Genomic DNA, 19,468 nt, shown 5'->3' with positions numbered 1-19,468 from the left:
TTCCGAGGCAGCGCACCTGCAGCAACCTCGGTCCCAGCCAAGCGTTAAAGTCTGGAATCCTCTCAACGCATGAAATTGGGGCGATGGCGACAGAAATGCAGAGAGGCCTTCTTACAACTCTCAGCTCCCTACTATTCAACCTGTCATCAGCGATTTCCACAACTGCTACCACCCACCCCAAAACCACTAACTGAGAGATTCCAGCACACTCCAGAAAGTACTAAACTGTCAGAGGACCCTAAGGCACATCACCAGCTCTGAGATAAATATACTCTATTACATAATTCGAGCCATTATTAAAAATATCCAGGCATGCAATACAAATTCAACCTCAAATATATCAGAAAAATGTCACATGTCTAAAAAATATACTATGGGCTGTCTATATCAGAACCATCATGCCGGTCTTCAGATGTCTTAAAAATATATAAACTGAACCACTGAAAAAAGTGATTGCTCATGCTTGCAGAGCACTTTCTATGTGTCACCACTTGTGTGCTGCTGTATTATCTCACTGACACCTCCCAGCAGTCCTAGGAAGTAGATGTGACCATAACCCCTTTCTACAGATGAAAATGTCAAGCACAGAAAGGTAAACAACACACCCAAGATCTTACAGAGAGGAAATTATGGTGTAGACTTTAACCAGGCAATCTAGCCTTAGAGCCCGTGGCTTGAAACCATTAAGATACTGTGTGTATTAAAATACCATTTTCACTGCAAAGATGCAAAAACATAGGGTCAAAATTGATAGATAGGAAAAAATATAAAACACAGATTGTGAGATTTTTGGAATTCTTCTTTCGCCCAGAGTTGGAGAGATATGCAAAAAACACATAGGGATGTATAGATTCAAAACAATATATTCCCAAGTTTTACTTTAAATGTTACAAACAATTACATACCCCAATGAAAAATATAACTTCTTATTAGATGTGCTTGGAACATTTTCTGAAATACTGGCTAAAAAACATCAAACATCTAAAAGTAGAAATTTTATAGGGCACAATCTTTGCACTTCATAGCAAGATAACACCTGACATGTTAAAGACTTAAATTTTTAAAAACTAAACTAATGGTTTTAATGATATCTTCACATATAATTATATTATATATTATCACTTATTATTAGTATTAGGAGAAAAGATGGGTGGATATTTTTAAATCATTAGGGTGGGGAAGGCACCAAAACAAGAGATTGCAAAACCATAAAGAAAAGTATTGACATATATTTCTAAATTTTAAAAAATCTCCAGTTAAAAATAATCCTTAAATAAAATTAGGAAACAACCAATAAAGTAGAGTTTAAAAAAGAATGCTAAAGTGTCTTGCCTTCTAAAAAGAATGTTTTTTACAGTTTGGGTCACTTCCTCCTGCTTCTGAATCAGCCTGGAAGCTTCTTGACTCCCAGCCCATACTGAGAGAATCAGAATCTTTGTGGCTGAGTTCAGGAAATCAGGAATATGGATTTCAAAGTTTCCCTAGATCATCCAAGTAGAAAAACCAGTGCAAAATCGAGTCAAGATAAAACCTTAGAGTGTTACACACTGTTGTTGTTTTTTTTCCTGGTCGTTCAAGCTTTTACCCCAATCATTCATTCAGCAAACATCTGAGCATTACGTGCCCATACAACCAAGAGGAATGTATTATTTAAATGTGAGCTGACCTCATTTTGTCTTGATCTGAAAGAGCCAAAGCCCTGCTCATAAGTCGCAACAGCTCAGGCAGTGGGTATCTTGGCTCTGTTACTTTGGAAGTATTTTTGAGAAAGATTTAAAGAAAAGTTACAAAGTCACCAGGCCTGGAGTTCCTGCATAATCAGACCATCAGTTGACCATGATCGGATCATCAGCCCACCTGCACAAAGCAGCCCCAAGACCAGCCCAAGGGAAGCACCTGAAGTCTGAGGGCCACCAGCCTGAGTCACAGGGAAAAGGATTCTGACACTGGCTCAAGCCCTGGGGCAGCTCAGGCCTGGTACCACCAAAATGAAGAGATGGGAAGCTGGCCTGTGGAGACCAGGGAAGCAGTTAGGATCAGAAGCAGGCCCGTAGGCTCAGCTTTTCTCCCCCCAAATATCCAACTGAGTCAGGCCCTAAACCCCAACTTTCCCTGGATCAGAGCATGCTTTATGTCCCCCTACAGGTTATACAGCATACAGGAAAGATGTGAGGCCTGACGAGACCTGTGGTTTTCAAGAAGTTGCTGCACGGGAATCACCTGGAAGCTTGTTGAAACACAAGTTCCTGGGCCCCTCCTCCAGATCCAGGAGGTCTGGGTGGAACCAAGGAATTCTAGCAAGTTCCCAGGTGATACTAATGCTGCAGGTAGGAACTCTTTGAGAGCCACTGATTCTCACTTTTGTGACCCTGGCCACGGCACTTGGTCCATTCTGAGCCTCAATGCCCACATCTGCAAAAGTAGAAAGCTGGCTCCTTCTCTTTTGAACCATTCTACCATTGCTGTGCCTCAAGGTCTGTCTGGTTATAAAACAAGAACTTCCAAAAGTCCACATCATATTTCTGAATGCAGACAGTGAGTCAGACCCAGTGCTTATATTGCATTGTATCAGCAGTTTAGTTAATTGACTACAAAGCCAACAAGACAGAACTTGAAACAAGAGCCAGCGTTTGCTCTCTTTCAGAGGTGCCGCGGCAATATTATCTGGCAGGGTTCTCAGTGTGGTCATCTGTCCCACATTCTGTGATACGGACAAAGCACTGGGGATCCATTTACTCATTCTATGGTTAAAGAAAAGAGAATCTACATAAGCCCAGCTTTTTTAAAAGAATTTAGCTTTGGTTCCAAAACTAAGTTTTCATTCCAAGAATTCACTCGTTTCTTTAAACAAATTTTTTTTAAACTGAGTACCATCCCTGCTAGACACTGTATGCTAAATGCCAAAAATACACAAGGGGGTGGGGGACAAGGTCCCTGATCCGATGGGTGCATGGAAAAATGGCACCAACAGACAATAAGATATTTACAAAAAGAAATGCATAATTATAGCTGTGCTGAGAGTCTCGTGTTAAGAAGAAAGTAGAATGTGACCTAGCTAGGGAGCTCCCGAGACAAAATGTCCATAAACTGGTGAATAGATAAACAAAATGTGATATACTCATACAATGGAATACTATTTAGCAATAAAAAGAACACAATATTGATACATGCTACATGGGTGAACCTCAGAAATACGATGCTACATGAAAGAAGCCCGATGCAGAAAGACTACATATTGTATGATTTCATTTATACGAAGCTGTCCAGAAAAGGGAAATTTCTGGAAACAAAAAGCAGATGAGTGACTGCCTGGGGCTGAGGATGCGTCAGGATTAACTACACACTGGCTAGAGGGAATTACTTTGCTGATAGGAATGTTCTCAAACTGGACTGTGGTGATAGCTGCACAACTATATAAATTAAGAATTATCGAACTGTGCATTTGCAATGGGTCAATGTTATGGTGTGTAAATTATACCTTAATAAAGGTGTTTCTTAAAAAACTTCAGTGATCCTGGCAATAGCCTAGACCGGGGTAGAGGTGGCAGAATCACTTATACAATTGACAAGACTTGATAATGCACGGGGAATCCAGTGTGCGGACTGTTGCACTTCAGACGCCTTTCAAACTTCCAAGAGGTGTTGATTAGCAATTGGGTGAATGCATCCAGAACCCAGAGAGGATCTGAGCTGGAGATACAACGTTGAACTCATCTGAAAATAAGTAGCCATGGAAGCCAAAGGCACGGATGAGACTGCACGGAAAGAAAACACAGGGAGGAGAAGGAGGCAGGGAGGAGAAGGCCCAGGACCAAGACGTGAGGAACTCTAACATTAAACAGGAGAAGAGATGGAGAAAGCAAGAGAGGTAGGAGGAAAACCAGAACTCCAGGAAAAGAACGTTCACGAAGGCAGGAATGATCAGCTGTGTGAAATGCTAATACAACGTCAGTAAGACAGGAACTGAAACACGTCTCTTTGTGATCACACATCATCTATTCATCATATGTCAAGATGCATGGATTCCATGACCCTAACTTTATTGTGAAGCAAATCAGTTCTTGTGCAAGCCCAAGGAAGACAGGAAAAGAACTTCTCTTATCTTCCAAACACATATTATCTAAGTCCATCAGCTGTTTCCCAATATCCATGTTCCATTTTTACTGGAAACAGTGAAAAGATCGATCTCTGGGTTGAACCCAGGGGCTGCGACCTCAGCTCTGGCTCTGATTAACTTGTGGTCTGAAACCAGGTGTAGCAGGGACAGCTGACTACCTACCCTACCTACCAAATATCCATTTTCTCTCAAGAGAACGCCAATTTTTATCCAGGCCAATACACAGTGCCAGAATACATTTACCAACCTTTCTTTCAGCTAGATGTGGGCACCTGACTAAGTTCTAGCTCATGAAGAAAGTGATGGATTAGATTCCTTCCCGTCCTCTACCTGCTTTTTCAGAAGGTAGATGTGGTGGCTGGAATTCCAACACTCCTTTTGGACTTTGAGGACTTGGCCACATCCTAGGGGTGGTGAAGCAGAAAGTTAGAAGAAGCAGGGGTCTCTGAAATCTGTGGAACCCCCAAACCAACCCTGAAAACCTTAAGCAAAAAAGCATGCATGTACAAATGGAATATTACTCAGCCATAAAAAAGAATGAGAATGCCATCTGCAGCAACATGGATGGACCTAGAGATGATCATACTAAGTGAATAAATCAGACAGAGAAAGACAAAGATATGATATTGTTTATAGGTGGAATCTAAAAATACAAGATACAAATGAATCTATTTATGCAACAGAAATAGACCCACAAACATAGAAAACAAGCTTACGGTTACCAAAGGGGAAAGGGGGGAGGGATAAATTAGGAGATTGGGATTAACATATACACACCACTAGATATAAAATAGATAAACTACAAGCACCTACTATATAGCACAGGGAACTATATTCAGTATTCTGTGATAACCTATAAGGGAAAAGAATCTGAAAAAGAATAGATATGTATATATATGTATGTATAACTGAATCACTGTGCTATACATCTGAAACTAACACAACATTGTAAATCTACTGCAATAAGTAAACAAACAAGAAGGATCTAAAGGTTAACCAAAAAAAAAAAAAAAAAAATCCCTGCCTTTATCTCATAGTCCTTCAATAAAGGAGAATAGGGAAGGTGGAAAAGATAATACTTGCTCAGACTGGCCGAACCCTCTGAGGTAGGTATCATTACTACCCCTTTCTAACCACAAGGAAACAGAGAGGATCTCTCTCTTACAGGAGTCACGCAGTCCATCGGCAGCAGAGATGATGTGAACTCAGGCAGTCTGCCCCTAACCCCCGCAGCATCCTGCCTGTCTTAGAAAGCTGCAAGCACACTAAATCTCCCCACGCAGGACAAGGCACCTCAGCCTTCAAGCATCTTCTAAGCAGAGGCCGGAGAACGCACGGGTCAGGAAATGTCGACTATTCAGACTGCAAGTCAAAGGTGGGAGGGATGTCAAACTAGTGAACTTGGCTGCCCAGGGGCAACTTCCCCTCTTAGGATTCTGCAGGCAGCTAACACCTCGGAGATGGGAAGGAGAGGAGATGAAAGGGGAAAATCCAAACAGGACCGTCCAAAGAATTCTCACCAGGGCTGATGGGTTTCACCCCGGAGAAACCAGCATCCCGCCTCCTGCTGCCGCCGTGGGCAGCTGGCCCACTCACTCTCTCCCTGGTCCTCCGCACCTGCTCTAACCCGCCTTCTCACACCCAGCTTTAGTTTATTGCTTCATTACCTTCCCCAGCATGGGCTCCCGAGCCTCCCAGCCCCTCAGGAAACCAAACACTCAGCAGGAACATCGTAGCTCCCCCGCCCGCTGGCCAGCGGACCTCAGGGCTGGGGAGCAAGGACGGGTCCCAGGCACCAATGCGAGAATAAGCCAAGATGATGGGCAGGCAGATCAGATCAGGCTGACACCAAGGGCCCTGGAAAAATACACACATTCCCAAAGGGAAATCTTCACGCTGGCTAGCTCTACCTGGCACGTCATTAAACTAACCCGAAAGGATCCAACACACCAACAATGCCACCCAAAACAAGATTAAACTCTCAACTGTTCCCCCAACACATGCTCCAAGGCCTCCACACAATACGATTCACTGTGACCACAACACTGAGGCCAAAACAAAGTCGTCCTCAGGTCGCCGGGCCCTCCTGGGAGTTGTGGGCACAGTTGGGCACAGTACACTCTCTGGGGACACAGAATCCCGAGCGGGGGACACAGAGGCCCAAGTGTCCACACCCACCCACTCGCCACAGACTCTCTCAGGGAGCCTGAGTCAGAATCATTTCCAGCCTGGTCTGACCTTGTCAAGGTCTGCGCCTGGAGAAGCCACTGGTGTTTTGCCCACTGAACTCGAGGAAAAACAGAAACTCCCCGATTTTCTGGGAAAGAGAAGGTGTCAGTGAGTGGACAGAATTCCCAGTTTTGAGGCTTTTCTCAAAAGAATTTTTCTAGCAGCAACTACCAACATGTCTATAGTGGCCATAAAAAAAAAGTACACACTACAAAGAAATCAGGTAAGAAAAGTATCTACCTCACAGGACTTTTTTTGAGAATTAAATAAGTGATTATTTGCAAAATGCTTAGAACAGTGTCTGGCACACAGCTATCAATATATATATTACATGTATTACATATATATAAACTATATATATATATATATATATGCAGTTATTTATCAAATAACACATTGAGGAGATACTTAGCAATTAACCTTAAAAAAAAATCCTGGTCTTATTTTTTTTTTTTTCATTTTACAATTAAGGAAAGAGAGTTTTATTTTATTATTTTTGTTGCTGTTAGAAACAGCAGGTTATGGATTTAATTTACTATATTCTAGTCGCTGAGCTAACAGCTCTGTGACATAAGACATTATTTCTATTCTACCAATAAGGAAACAATATGCAGAAAGGAATCCCGGTCTTATTTTTTCCAGGGCATGTGTCTGTGATCTCGTACTGGATACACACCAGCTGTGACTTCCTACTCCCCAAGTCACATGACGACAGCAAACCTGTCAACACGTCAGAGCAAGTGGCATTCCACAAAGAGCACCACGTCCAAGAGCCTGACGGCTGCTCATCTCAATAATGAGATCAAGGAGGATGGAGATTAGTAGATATCAACTGAATCCCAAACATCAACGATATTTTCCAAATCTGGTTTGCAATCGCCACGACGCCATCTCCAGAACAAACCTTCTAAGCCTTCTTAGCAAGACAGTTCAGCGTTTCTTGCCAAGAAACTGTCCTTTGATTTGTGGTTCTGACTCCTCCCATCCCCCAAAGAGGGGAAAACAGGAGAAAGAGAGGAATGAAGAGATGTGTGTTCTCCACTGATGGGGAAGGTCCAAGCCTGAATTCTGAGCACCCGTGGCCACCGTTCAACCTTACTAATCTCCTCTCCTTGGAGGCAACATGAGTTTGGGGGCGCCCCACTAAGCTGTTTGAAATTTCACAAAGGCACTGAAGACAGTGCGCTCAAAGATGTAAATATCAAGGACAAGCAGCATGACAACTGTTTCTCTGCCCTGTCGATTCCCTGCCATTTCAGTCTGCCGAGCAAGAGCGAACAAGACAGTCCACTTCACAAATCTCCTTTCAGTTGATTCTTTAAGTTTCTCGTACCCTCCCTCAACCACCTCTTAAGTTGTTTTTCATAAAATATATGTGACCCACATGCTCCTACCACTCCCAGCCAGAATTCCTCTCTTTCATCAACCCTCCTGCAGCAGACGAAGCTGAAAAAGTGGGAAGTCGTTTGCCTTCTTATCATTATTACTATTGTATTATCATCACCACCATCATCAGGAACATGACTGTCTCTGCCACCTAACCCGGAAACTCCTTTGGGGCCATGTCACTTGATTAAGAGTCCCCTGGGCTCGGCATAGGACAGCACACATGGAGGAGGCTAGGGTAAAGGTTAGTGAACAAAAACGTGTCCCTTCTTTATCATTCACTGTCCTCATTTATCTATCATCACCGCCATCACAACCGGAACAGAAAGCTCTCTAAAGCCAAAACTATTCTCCATCACCAAGGGCATTTTTACTACTCTGTGAATACGCCTGAGACCCCACACCAGGATGGGAAACTTTAACAGCATTGACTGTGCGTCTTACCCAGTGTACTTATCCCTGGTTAAAGGCCCCAGCCAGTCAGCAGATAATCAATTCCCAACCATTCAGGACCTAGCTCATCCATCTGGGGACTGAGCCCCCAGTCCTTTCCCCCACTGGCCATTCCTCTCTGAATGGGAAGAAAAGAGAACCAGGTTGGCTACACCCAGCTGACCATGAGCAGACTGGATTCGAGTTCCAGGGATAAGAGAAGCTGCACCTGAAGATGACAATGGTGGTGTTAAGTCATCCATCAGTAACGGAGCACTCCCTGAAGTTAAACCTGATTTTGAAGAACCATCACTCAAGTCATTGACGACAGCTTGCCTGCCAAACCCACTTCTGTAAGAAGATTGTACGTCAAGCGAACTTTTACGGCTCTGGGAAGCTGAACATTTCCCCAACCCTCTGGAGAATCAGGGAAACTACACAGCCTGCCTCTGAATTATTGATGTCATAATTCATTGAAAGGTCTCCATTAGGTCATAGGTCACACCCTGGATGCAATGCCAGGTACCCAACTCAAGGGTCTGTGACTGGGGGTAAAAGCAACAGGGAGCCAACAGTTCCTGAGCATCTGCCGTGCAAGGGTCCTGTGGCCCCAAACCTGACTAGCACTCAGCGCTCAACACTCATCTGATTACCTGATTTCATCATCTCCTAAAGTGGGCAGGTATTCTTCACTCCATTTCACCCAAATGAAACCTAAGGCTGGTAAATTTAAGTGACTTTCCCGTTGTCTCACAGCTAGTTTGTAGAGGGACCAGGACTAGGGTCAGCCATTTGAAAATCTGGTCTATAGTTTATTTCATTAAATGATGAGGGTCCCTAAACTTAGGTTTATATTCACTGCCAGGCATCCTTCTAGATCCTGGGGATAGAGCAGCGAACAAAACAGATCACTCCTGCCTCATTGAGCTCTACGTCCCAGTGGGAGGAGAAAAATTACAGACATAAATATGTTAAGTGTCAGGAAGTGTCTTAGAAAAAAATAAAGAAAACAATACAGTGTCAGAAAGTGAGAAAAGGTTGCCATTTGGAGCGTTATAACTTCACCAGGTCAGGGAAGGCCTGTCTATACAGGACCTGAGCCGAGACCAGAAGGAAGAGGTGAGGTGTGCCAGCTGAAGGCAAGACTGTGTTCCGGGCGATACGTGCCATATGAGAGGCAGGAGTGGGCGGGGCAGGCTGGAAAAGGGCAGGAGAAAGGCTGGTGTGACTAGAGCAGGTGGGCAAGGGGGCCAGAAGCCAGGTACCTCGGGGCCTTGCCTTGCAGGCTGCAGTAAGGACATCAGATTTTACTCCAGACACGAGGGGAGGCTTCTGGAGGGATCTGACGCCAGAGGATCACTCTGGAACGATGCTCACGTGGGTGGTTGGAGAAGCGGGGAGGTCCATTAAGAGCCCACTGCAATAGTCCAGGCAGAGATTTATGCCGATAGATAACATGTAACGTACAGATGAGTCACATAGGATTTTCCTGCACAACTGAAACAGTCACCTCATTCTCCTCCACCTGCAGCCTGATAACCTGTTCATCTATCAGCTGACTCAGAGGCTGGGTGGCCAGCCTGGGATGTGGGTGCCGGGTGTTTCCACCATGCAAGTGGCCTCCTTGTATCAGCTGTGGTGCACGGGTGAGGATGAGGTTAAGGAAGGGACCACCGTTGACTCTGGCTTCTATTATTTTAAGATGTTTGCTTGCTTCCACACATCCTGTGATTCTCTGGATTGTGGCCATCAATTCCCTGACCGAATCCTCTGTTCCCATAGGCTGGGATGTGTTTTAAGTACCAGAGGATATTGATCTCCGAGAAGTGATGGGGGGCGGGCGGACTCTGGGGCAAAGAGATGGAAGAGAAGATGGGCAGCTCCCCTCAGGCACTGCACGCAGCTTGGCTCTCAACTTGTGGTCTGTAACCAACTGGAAACCATGAGATCACTTCTCCAACAGCATCTGTCTTTAGCTCACTGGAGAGAAGTCTCACTTACCATAGAACAAGGTCTCTTAAAAGAACAAAACCTTAACACACAGCTGTATGGCTGTGAGCATAACCGACGCCATCTTGGGTCCATGCAGCTCCTCCCGTTCTCCCACGGACCCCGCCCAGGACTGTACTGGGCAATAAATCACTTCTCTGTCATCAGGGCCTTTGTAGTTAGATATTGCTTCATAATCATTAGGACCAGGTGGCCTCCATGCTCTGTCAGTCCCTAAACAATGATGTAGACCTTCGCTGACACATTCCAGGAGCCCATGAGACCAGTTACCATTCATAAAATGACTCAGGAAGACACGTCCTATTTCCGAGCACCCACCCCCATACCCTAGGTGTGGCCCCTGGGAGGTGCGGCGTGTAGCTGTGATGCTGCTGGGTCATAGCCTGCACGATCCTGATCCCGTGAGTTACCCTGTGATAAACTGGTCTGTTGATCACCTGGAGCTGCCTGCCTTATTTTTCCATCTCAAGATACCTTTCCAGTTCAGTGAGCATTGTTCACTCCCTCCGTCCTCCAACAATAGCATGAGGACTCTTAGTGACGTTGATTTTCCTTTCTACTGACCGAGCTGTGGGAACCCTCCCTAGAGGCTGGTGACGGTGGCAGGACCTGGCCTCTGGGGGTCTCTCAAAGCTGTTTCTGATGAACCCAGTGACAGGGCAAGAACAGAGATGCAGATGTAGAGAACAGACTTGAGGACACCGGCGGCGGGGCGGGCGAAGGGGAAGCTGGGACGAAGTGAGAGAGTAGCATTGACATATATACACTACCAAATGTAAAACAGATAGCTAGTGGGAAGCTGGTGCATAACACAGGAAGATCAACTTGATGATGGGTCACGACTTAGAGGAGTGGGATAGGGAAGGCAGGAAGGAGTGGCAGGAGGGAGGGGACATGGGGATATATGTGCAGATGCAGCTGATTCACTTTGTTGTACAGCAAAAACTGGCACAACCAGTGTAAAGCAATTATATTCCCGTAAAGGGCTTTAAAAAAAACACTGAAGAAGGCATCTATATTAATGGAGTTTGCAGTTGGATGCCAACATTATATTAAATTGTCAACACTAAGAAGTATGGTAAAATAGGAGCGCTCCTAAAGAACTGGAAATGGTTACAGAAATAATGATATAAATTGAACAAATATAAAGAAAAAAAAAAAAAAAAAAACCTCTGTTTCTACAACCATTCTCCTTTATACTAAAGGCACACATCCTCTTATCACCAAGCCCTCTAGCATTCTCTACCAAGACCAGAGTTCTCAACCAAGGGAAATACGCTGGCATTCAGTCAGAACACCCTCTCAATTTGGTTTCTGGTCTTGTGCATTGTTTTTTTTTTTTTTTTTTTTTTGTGCATTGTTTTGTAGGCTGTTTTCAAGGCACCTGGATATTAGTCCTGGGAAAGAGAACAAGCATAATGGAAAATAAAAGATCCCATTCACTCGATGACTCTTGAGGCTCATGAAAGCTACGGCTGATGCAGCTCAAGGTGAAAAAAAAAAAAAAAAAAACGAGAGGGATGGGGGGACTGCACTAAATCCCCTCCTCTCAGCAAATTAGTTCATTAGCAAAAAATGCAAATTACATTCCTTCAGTGACTCACTGACTCAGCACAGCCACTCTGGGACCCCGCGATTCCCGAACAAATGGGCACTGTGATTCCACAGACCCGCAGCATCCAGGCTCATTCTCCACATCCCGGGTGAGACCCATGCTACGCTGCCGTCTGGGAACCTCACATCCATCTCCCTGAACGGCTGCCACTCTGAGCAGCAGCTTCGAAACCAACCATTTAACATCTTTTCAAAAAAATTCTGAGACGTTGGAGGCACTGAAAAGAAAGTCCAAGCAAACCAAGCAGCGGCTGCCCTGGAGAGGTGAGGACAACCAGGGGCATCCTCGCCCCCTGGTCTTTCAACACAGGGACCTGGGCTCCAGGAAGGGACCAGGCAATTGCAGAATTCATAGGCCAGGACTCCAGAGATGCTCCCTGCTCTGCTGTTCTCGGCAAACACAACGTGAGCTGGATCAGGGGCAGTACTGTTGAAATACGGCTTGGTCTTCCACTGCGAAATGTCACTTTCTTCAACTGCATCTCTACGTCTCCCAAGCCTTCCCAATATTTACAGCGTGCTTCAATTACCTTCCACTTCAATTTAATCCACTTACTGCGTTAAAGGGCCCCTACTTCCTTTATTTCCATCACTCTGTAAGCCAGCAGGTTCTCATTTCAAACACAGTCCAGAATAAAATGTTCTCCTTAATCAAAGAATATTGTTTCAAGGTCTGCCACACCTGGGCTATTCCTTTGATTCTTTGCATCACAATCGCACAGCCTCTCGGGACACTGAATCAGGGTTTGTATTAAGTACAACACCCACAGGGAATTCGCTTTGCGCCCCAACCACCGCCCCGCTGCTTCAGGCTTCAGATCTGTAAGGACACTCACAGCTGATGCTCAGGGCCAATGGCAGAGGCCCTAGAACAGGAGTTGCAAACTTTATCTGGAAGGGTCCTAATTATTTTAAGCTCAGTGAGCCACAGAGGCTCTGCCTTAACTACTCAACTCCGCTGATGAACCACAAAAGTACCCACAGATGAATGTAAACTGGTGCAGCCACTATGGAGAACAGTATCGAGGTTCCTTAAAACACTAAAAATAGAGCTACCATATGATCCAGTGATAGCACTCCTGGGCATATATCTGGAGGAAACTCTAATTCTAAAGATATACGTATCCCAGTGTTCATAGCAGCACTATTCACAACAGCCAAGATATGGAAGCCACCTAAATGTCCATCAAGAGATAAATGGATAAAGAAGATGTGGTCCATATAGACAATGGAATATTACTCAGCCATTAAAATAATGAAATAATGCCATTTGCAGCAACATGGATGGACCTAGAGATGATCATACTAAGTGAAGTAAGTCAGACAAAGACAAATATCATATGATATCACTTATAGGTGGAATCTATGAGTTGATACAAATGACTTACAACACAGACTCACAGACATAGAGAACAGACTTGTGATTGCCAAGAGGGAGGGGAGGCGGTGGAGGGTTGGATTGGGAGTTTGGGATTAGCAGATGCAAACTAGTATATAAACAACAACAAGGGTGGATAAACAACAAGGTCCTACTGCACAGCACAAGGAACTATAGTCAGTATCCTGTAATAAACCATAATGGAAAAGAATATGAAAAGGAATATATACATATATACATATATATATATAACTAAATAAGTCTGCTGTACACCAGAAACTAACACAACATTGCTTCAATAAAAATTAAATTAAATTAAATTAAAAAATAGCAAGTGACAAAAATAGTATATTTCAATCCAACCAGAATTTTGTTAATACCATATGGGTTGATATATCTTAGACCCCATGCTTTTAATTTACAACAGAGTAGATCAGGGGACTTAAACAACAGCCATGGAGTCCATATAGGCCTTTGTAAACCAAGACAGAAGGTGGAAATAGCCACACGAGTACTAATTTTATAAACACAAATAAATAGAAGAGCAAAATGAAACAGTTCAACCTCTCTGTGCATGTATTATTTCAGGCTATCTTGGATCACAACAGCTACCTTAGAAAACTTAGAAAACTGACTAGACAGAGTTTATACACACAAAATTCTGAAGACATGAGTTGTTCCGTTGATGATGGGTGATGACTTAGAGGGCTGGGATAGGGAGGGTGGGAAGGAGTCGCAGGAGGGAGGGGATATGGGGATATATGTATATATACAGCTGATTCACTTTGGTGTACAGAAAAAAACTGGCACAACAGTGTAAAGCAATTATATTCCAATAAAGAGCTTAAAAAAAAAAAGATTTTAGTTGTTCTGGACAAGAAGCAATCATTTAGCACCCAATGTGTACCATGCCGTTTTATGCCCCAGATCCTGTCACGTTTCTACCTACCAAAATCTAAGGGAATGAAAAGATTCTCATATTCTTGGAAAATCAAGAACAAAGCAGGAAAAAAAAAAGAAAAAGAACAAAGCAGAGAATTCTCTTAGCCCGTTCAGGCTGGGATAACAGAATCACAGACTGGGTGGCTTATAAACAATAGACATTTCTCTCTCACAGCTCTGGAGGCTGGGAGTCCAAGATCAAGGTGTAGCAGATTCAGTGTCTAGTGACAGCCCACTTCCTGGTTCACAGCTTTTTGCTGAGTCCTCACATGGTGTAAGGGGGAGGGAGCTGTCTGAGGTCTCTTTACAAGGGCACTAATCCCATTCAGGGGGGCTCCACCCTCATGACCTAATTACCCTACCAAAGGCTCTACCTTTTAATACCATCACCTTGGGATTAGGCTTCCACATATGAATTTGGGGGAGAGAGGACAGGGGACACAGTCTATGACAAAACTATGACCATTTCTTCCTTTTGTTTTTAAGCCAGTCCTAAACCAAGCTCAGTTCCCAAAGTATTCCATGTGTTGATATGTATCAGAGAATAAAAAGGTGCCATCATTAGCTAAGTTTGAGAAATGCAGCCAAAGCAAAACTGAACCAAGCATCAGTTTCTCTACTGCATGACTTATCAGGGTCTATAAATATGCTGTGTTCATTGTGCAGCCCCACAGGATATCCAGCAGCCAGTGTTTTCCAAACTTATAAACCATAGTAAGCTTTTTTGGCAATACATTTCATGGGACAAGTGTTCTATGAAACTTGCTTTGGGAAATGTCATAGCAAAAATATATCCAAGATGGGATTCTCATGTTCCAGTATGTAGGATTACATGAGCCTGGGACTTTAGCCTTTAGTATCAAATTTTTCTATACCAAAACCAGACAAAGACACCACCGAAAAATAACACTACAGGCCAATATCTTTGATGAATATATATGCAAAAATTCTCAACAAAATATCAGCAAACTGAATCCAACAGCACATAAAAAAGATCATACACCATGACCAAGTGGGATTCATCTCAAGTTCAGAAGGGTGGTTCAACGTATGCAAATTAATCAATGTGATACACCACATCAACAAAAGAAAAGACAAAAACTAAATTTTTCTAGTTACCCAGAATGAGGCAATTTAAATAGGAAGACTACTAGAATCTACTTGATTCATTATGCTAAGTGGTCACTACTCACGTGGCTTTTTAAACTTACATTGATTAAAATTATATAAAATTTAAAATTCAGTTCCTCAATACCTACACATGGCTACAGGCTACCATACTGAACATCATACCTATAGGTCATTTCCATCATTGCAGAAGATGCTATTGGACAGCACTGTAGTAGAATCTGTGTTCCCTGTGATCAGGGAAGTGTCTGTTGTGTTTTCTACTGTATCCTTGCCTGCACCCAGCACAGTATTTCGAACACAGCATTTAATAAATAGTTGTTGAATGAGAACAGGGTAAAAATTATCACGAATAAGACCTGCCCTTCTCTGCACTTATTCTAATCACACCCTCTTCCATCCCAACTCCTGTCCTCCAATTCTCTGGGGACCGACCACACAGCATTCCCTCAGCACAGAGGGACCTTGAGGGCTTTATGCTAAGTGAAGTCAGACAAAGAAAAATATATATGATCTCATTTATACATGGAACCTAAAAAAGCCAAATTCACAGAAACAGCAGATTGGTGGTCGCCAAGGGCTAAGAGGTAGGAGAATGCGAAATGCTGGTCAAATCCCCCAAGTATAAGCTTATACCTCAAGTGCAAACTTCCAGTTATAAGATGAATAAGTTCTGAGGGTCTAGTGCACAGCATGGCGACTATAATTAACCATACTGTATTACATAATTGAAAGTTGCTGAGAGTAAATCTTAACTGTTCTCACCAAACACACACACACACACACACACACACACACACACAGAGTAACTATGTGATTGATCTGTTGACTAACCTTATTGTGGCAACTATTTTGCAGTATATACATGTATCAAATCATCAGCTCTTAACCTGAAACTTGTATAAGGTTTACATGTATGTCAACTACATCTCATTAAACCGGAAAAAGATCTCCTCAGCATGGATCCAGCACTGTCTCTAGTAAGTCAATAATTAATGCACAATAAGTATTTATTTACTCTCAATGACATGGTTCAAATTCTATCAAAAAGTCTAAAACACACATTGATGGTTCTACTCAGAGAGCCTATATTCTAGAACATTTCAAAGTTAGGCAACATGCAAAAACCAGTGTGCAGATGGTATACAACTTCTTGCCCACATATTTGCTCAATTTCAGAGTAACCATGAAATGTTCCTTCTTGGTGTTTCTTCCTGGTTGGGTGGATCTGGCAGGGTTTAGAGTGAGTGGCCAGCCCCCTGCCTCTCAAATCAGAGGGGTCAAGTGTAACAAGTGGTCTCCTACAGACATTACGATGCCTGTGTTCTCGCGAGTAGAGCAGAAGTGAGATATCCTAGAGCTTCTTCAGAAATCAACCTCCCGCCAAACTGGCTCAGAGTCAATTTTTTTTTTACCAGCATCCCCGAAAATGATCATTTCCCAGAGTCCACCGCTCACCACGGATCATGTTAACCAGCACAATAAAAATGTAAATGTTTGTTCCACTGATTACTCTCAAAATACTGAAGTGGACCTCTTCACAATCACCCTCCCTGCCCCCAACAGAAAAGCTTTACAAATCCATGATTAATTTCTTCTCAGGCACCTGCTCATCTCCCTTCCTCCTTCCAATTAACCAAACCAAAATCAGTGGGTTCTCATGTTCTTGCTGAAAAACCCAACTGGGTTGATTCAGCCACCTGGCCCTTCCCTGAAAATGGTCACTTATCTCTCCTTTTGCATCTTAATTTTAACTCTCCTGTTTAATAAATATTTTTAAATTCTTTTTCATATTCTTTTCCATTATAATTTATCACAGGGTATTGAATATAGTTCCCTCTGCTATACCGTAGGGCCTTGTTGTTTATCCATCCTATATATACTAGTCTGCATCTGCTAATCCCAAACTCCCAGTCCAACCCTCTCCCAACCCCTCCCCCTTGGCAGTCACAAGTCTCTTCTCATGTCTGTGAGTCTGTTTCTGTTTCATAGATAGGTTCCTTTGTGTCATATTTTAGATTCCACATATAAGTGATATCATATGGTATTTGTCTTCCTGACTTATTTTGCTTGTTTAATACATGTTTTTATTGTAAGCCTCAATTCCTGTTAAGATATACACAGACTAAATATACGCTGTGAAAGCTCTCTTTTACAGTAATGTTTAGATTTAGAGAAATCTATTGCAACTCCTGAGATGACTCCACTCCCTAACTCTAGGCCTCTGCTCAGACTGCAACTTCCATGCGGAATGCCCTGCCCACCGGACAGACCCACCTCTGTCCTGAGCTCTGTCCCGCTGCCCCCAGGTAGACTCAACCACCCCCCTCCTTTCCCCCTTTACACAGACTTCCACTAGGGCCTTTAAAACACTTTATCAATGTAAGTCTGACACATCAAACACACTAAGAACAGCACCTGGCAGAGGAAAAGACCAAACTGAGACACAGATTGCTTCAGTAGGGCTCCTTCACTGCAAATAACAGAAACCAATTTGAACTTGCTTGAGCAAACCCAGGGGTGACTTACTAAGGGGTTCAGGGCATCTTATAGTGTTACAGGGAAGAGCTAAATCAGACTCCATGTTACATCTGTTTGTTTTACATTAACTTTTGTATTCTATTGCTTTGGCTACAAGTTCAGAACGTTCCTGTATGGCCTGAAATACATAGGATAGCCCAATCCTGGAACCTCTGACCTTTAAAGGTATAACACTTTTCCATTCATTAAAGCTGCAGAACAAAGAATAACATGTGCCTTGTTGGAGGTTTACAGGATCGTGACCTGACCTACGTGGACAGCTGCAAGGACAAAGGATTCTGGCATCAGGAGTTCTGCAATAACCAACAACACCCCCTTTCCTTTTTAGTATAAAAGAAGCCTGAATTCTAACTCAGGCAGGATGGTTTTTTGACAGACATGAGTCTGCCATCTTCTTGGTCTGCCGGCTTTCCAAATAAAGTCATATTCCTTGTCTCAACACCTCGTCTCCGATTCATTGGCCTGTCATGCGGCGAGCAGAGCGAGCTTGGACTTGGTGACAACAGAAGCCAAGCGGAGGTGGCCAGGCCTTAGGAAAGCCCTGGAAGCAAAGACTGGAAATCCAGCCAACAGAGAGGAAGTGTCCCCTCTCTCTCTGATTCTAATCTCTGTTTCTCTAAAAGATGAACATAACTGTTCCAGCTCCTGACGGGGGACACCTTGTAGAGTTCCAGCAAGAACCCACCTTGACTGCCTGTCTGTCCAATTCAAAATTCCCAAGAGAGGAGAATAAACAAGGGTCCACGGGAAGTGGTCCACAAAGAAGGAGGAGTGGCTTCTGGAATGTGTCTCCAATGGGGATTCCTGTCCTGAGCTGGGAAAAACAAGGCTGTAGACACAGGCAGGGCAGGACTGCCCTCAAAACATACAAATATATATTCTTTTTCAGATTCATTTCCACTATAGGTTATTACAAGATGCTGAATAGAGTTCCCTGTGCTAAAGAACAAGGACCCAGTAGGTCTGCCGGTAGGTCTATTTTATATATAGTAGTGTGTACCTGTTAATCCCAAACTCCTAATTAATCCTTCCCCTCCTCCCCAATACACTAGCAAAATCATCCTCTCCTTTATTCCAAAGAGAGGTCCACCTTCCTGTACCTCCCAGAGCAGCAGGATAATGACCATAAGCTCGGAATGGCTTGTCATCCTCAGCGGAAACTCACTTCAGAGATTCAAATGTAAACAGGTCTGTCTGTGTTTCTTTCGTCCTTCCTTTCTTTCGGTTGTACCTTGCAGCTTGCGGGATCTTGGTTCCCCGACCAGGGATTGAACCGGGGCCCCCAGCAGTGAAAGTACAGAGTCCTAACCACTGGACCACCAGGGAACTCCCATGTAAAGAGATTTCTAAACGGAAGGAAGAAAAGGTGAAACTATAGAGAAAGCAAACAGATCAGTGGTTGTCAATGGTCTGGGAGGAAAAGGAGAGAAATAAATAGGCAGAGCGCAGAGCATTTCAGGGTGGTGGAAATATTCTGTATGGCGCTATAGTGATGGGTGTGACATGCATTTGTCAAAACCCTGACAATGTACAACACAAACAGTGAACCCTGACGTATGCAGATTAAGAAAGAAATTCAGAGGTCAGGGATTTCAGGAAAGAAGTCAGACGGTGGCAAGAGAATCTAACTGTATTACAAATGTATGAAACAACCTCACTGAAAGGAGTGGGGAGAGGTGCTGACCTAAGTA

At 43.5% G+C, this 19,468-nt stretch overlaps 1 protein-coding gene across 6 annotated transcripts in view; it reads right to left on the bottom strand.

Moving 5' to 3' along the window:
- OSBPL10 (oxysterol binding protein like 10) overlaps positions 1-19,468 on the bottom strand; it is a 312,125-nt gene that overhangs the window by 221,447 nt on the left and 71,210 nt on the right. The window lies entirely within an intron of this gene.

Source organism: Hippopotamus amphibius, chromosome 13 (assembly GCF_030028045.1).
Source record: "Hippopotamus amphibius kiboko isolate mHipAmp2 chromosome 13, mHipAmp2.hap2, whole genome shotgun sequence".
NCBI lineage: Eukaryota > Metazoa > Chordata > Mammalia > Artiodactyla > Hippopotamidae > Hippopotamus > Hippopotamus amphibius.
This window is presented reverse-complemented; position numbering and strand designations above follow the sequence as displayed.